This window comes from Carassius carassius, chromosome 19 (assembly GCF_963082965.1).
Source record: "Carassius carassius chromosome 19, fCarCar2.1, whole genome shotgun sequence".
Taxonomy (NCBI): Eukaryota; Metazoa; Chordata; class Actinopteri; order Cypriniformes; family Cyprinidae; genus Carassius; species Carassius carassius.
In genome coordinates this window covers 8,936,219-8,940,124 of record NC_081773.1, presented here as the reverse complement: position 1 = coordinate 8,940,124, position 3,906 = coordinate 8,936,219, and positions in this window count along the sequence as shown.

The window sequence follows — 3,906 nt, the reverse complement described above, 5'->3', positions numbered from 1 at the left end:
ACTTGTATTTGCACAGCGTGCCATCCAAAACCTCACGTTCACTGCTGCATTGTTCATATTAATATTATTATTATAACAAAATGCATATCAATGTTCCTTAAAGCAGATTATATTAACTGAAATTCAATGACCTCCTTGTTTACACGAGTTATGGTAATTGAATTCTTCCACTTGGAGAATTTGTCAGCATGACAGTAACATATTAAAATGTGATGAGATTACTCATGTTAGCGGTCTGCTTTTAAACAAATGAGCTCACTTGTCCAACATGTTAAACACAATGACATGCACATAATTTTATTTATACCTTAAGCATATGATAATGAATAAAGTGCATCCTAATAACATGGAAATGATATTCTAGATCATGAAGACACATCGGGAACATCTTCGTCTGAACATATTAAAATCAAATAAAAAGTGCTCATGCATGTTTATTACCAAATGATTCTTTTATAGTATTACACTGTGCAGGCTATGACAAGAAACTGAACATATGATAAATATTAAATCCAAGTGGTATCACTCAGTAGTATCCTTTCAAATAAAGTCATAATCGCATAAAACGGTGACAACAGATCTTTTCACACTCGTATATTTTATATCCTTAACCACAATCGGAGAAAATAAGCAGTCTTTATTCTCTCTCTCAAGCCGAGCCACATCTGGGCGACATCTGTACACAGCCTGAAAATTTCAGCACCAAAATGAACAACGAAAATCTGCAGAGCACCAAAATCAGTTGTTCACCACTAAATCACAACCAACTTTTGTGAGCGTGTGTTGTTTTGTGTGTCTGTGTCATCATCTGCGTGTTTTGTGTATTTCTGCTGGTTGTGTATGTGCTTGTGGGGATCTTGTCTGTGGGATCGGCGGTTCCTCCTATACCTTGCCTAACCAGCCATTAGTGGGATTGCAGGCCTCCAGCATTTCAAACACCTTAATTAGTTATTCAGCTCCTTATTTGTGTTTGCTTCCCCCTCCGGCACCTAATTAATGCTTAATGGAAACTGCTGAACTGAGCCTGTGGAGAACTCATGAATATTGAAATTAGCCTCAACAATTTTAAAAAGGGTTGCAGGGGATAGAGGTAAGAACTGCTCACTGAGGTACTCATTACTTTTGTGGGATATAAGCCTGTGACATATCGGTAGAGCAAAGTGGACTTGTACATAAAAAACACAACTTCATGCAATATAACACATTTTCATGCAGTAAAACAGGATTTATTTTTAAGTTGTAAATAAAACAAAGATTACTGGAGTAAGTTTTACAAAGAAATACAATGTCAGTCTTTATAATTAAAAATCTCACATTAAATTCCATGTGTTACTTGCTGTCTTGGTAATTCATTGTAAAATTTACTAGCAATTTCTAACTGAAAATGGTGTCTACACCAGTTTTTCATTGCATGTATGTGTTTATAAATACAGTATAAATGTGTGTTACAGATTCAAAATGTACACACTTTGAAAGCAGGAAAAAATATTTTAATTGCATAAAGTGTTCAATTTATGATACTATATTTGCTATATATATATATATATATATTAAACAGATATTGTATTTCTCCACACGTTCTCTGTTTAATATAAAATATAAGATTGAAGTTATGTGTTTGTAGGCACATTCCAGCAAAAACAATGCGCGAATGCCAGTTAACTTTTTATTAATTTGGTTTATTTACATGTTGGCTTTAATTATTTTCTCTCAAATGTTTTTATTCCATCCTTTCTTCATATTTTAACCACCCCCCCCCCCCCCAAAAAAAAGTTTTGCTCTCTCAGTTTGTCTCTCATCCACCTTACTTTCAAGTAAATACATACAGACTTACATAAACATGTTTATTAATGTTACCTTGCAGTAATGATCTGTCATATCTCTGCGCTGATGATTCTAGAATGTGGAAAATCATTTTAAAATATACGCTAAATAACACTGCTTTCCATATATTATGAGCAAATGTATAATTCAGATGACCTTTATTTAAATTTGTAACATTTTCATTGTTGCAATTATTCGCGTGGATTCACAGTACAATTGAATATGTAACACAGCTTCATTTGAATAAGATTTATGAAAATGATGCCACTTAATTTATACAAACAGGACAACAGGGCCTGTTTTTGAGACCAGTGGCCAAATCAAAGACTTCCGCGGAAGTCACGTCTCTGTAAAAAAAAAAAAACATTTCAAAGGTTATTCAAATGTAATTTGACTTGTGACAAGGCTGGTAATTCGCGAACAGAAAACGTGCCTATCAGTGTGTCTTGAATTTGCATAACGAGGACTCTTCTATTTCCACAAGCGTGGTTTTGTTGACGTCTCCACCTCAAGTCAGTAAAGTGTGCGAGCGCAGTTCATCTGAGCAGATCTTCGACTGGAGATGGCCGGATGACTGTCTAAGCATGTGAGCCCTGGTAAACAAAATCAACCGGGCAAAAATAGCTCTTGCCGGCAGAGAAATTTGCTGAGGCTGTGTGTGTGTCTTTTCTGAATGCTGAAAGGCATTATACGAACACCAGTCAAAAGTTTACTCAAGTTAACATGTATTTTATAATGTTGACATTAACAGCAACAGATTCCACTTTCACTGTGTAGGCTATTTGTATTAGGCAGTTCTGCTGTGTATTTTAGAAAACTTCATAAATGTCCAAAAAAAATTGATTTTAGAGAAAAAACAACAACTATTAAGTTAAACTAGTTCTAGTGCTGTTTCACAAGTTCTGCTTTTTAAATGTTATTGATGGTTCAGGTAAGATCTGTGCTGCACATGTTTCACAATGAAAGAAAACTGAATATAATTATACAACTTACTCATTTTTTTGGAATGTTCCTTTGTCTCCATGTTATTAAAGATCTTCGCTGCTTCTCCGGCTTTCAGCGATGCTTCAGATACGGAGCTGAATTTTGTTTCCACAGCTGCGGTGAATGTGCTGAGGACTCCTTTGCCGACTGCTTTCTTTCTCTTACTTGAAACTTTGAAGCGGCTTGGAAAACCGTTCCCATTCACTTTTATATCTTCTGGCTGGTTATGTTTTTAACATATCACTGGAATTGCAAATTTCAGACCTGTGTTGAGCTCTAAAAGGATTGACATTAGAAAGCAGTAAATACATTCAAACACATGAATTTCCTGACGCAGGAGTGGTGGGCCATGGTAAAAAGCAGCCATAATTAAAGTATAATAACATCTCTAGCTGAAATATACTGAGGTCAGCGCATAATGTGTCACAGAGCAGATTCGCAATGAGTATGCTCATGTATTCATTCATTAATTTATGCAGTTGGATGGATTCTGCGTTAGATTGCAGACATTGTTTAATTCAAGAGAGACGAGATTTATGTATCAATTTTGAATGTGATTTATCGATACAGTGTCCAGAATAATTCTTGCTTTATTTTGTATTCAGTGTAAATTAAAGAGAAATAAATGAATGTGAAAGTTAACAAAGATCCAAGAGACTTCACCCAAACTTTTCACACCCCCCCCCCCCCCATTTTTTTAAAGCACTTCAAAATGAGATGAATCCAGAAGTTTTGATATGAAAGCCACGGGTCACAGAGCAGCACTGAGTCTTGTTTAGGCAGCAAAATATTAGTGGAGATAAATAAACATTATTTAAAGGATCCGTCAAGCCCTGTTAGATATCCTCGCCATGGTTCACTTGTTCTTCGCTCCCAGGGCAAGGACTATTTAATTATCGCACTAAATGAATAATCAAAAAGTCAATTTCCAAAGAGCCTCTCGCTTGCCCGTGCGAAGAAGACAATTGCATTTAAAATATCTGCATGCAAAATCTATCTCACACCCCATATGCCTTGAAGCAGTGCAAAACAAAGTGCATAAGGATCCCTCCTCCTTGCTTGAGTTAAAGTTGTCCTTTACAGCTAATGAGATGGTCC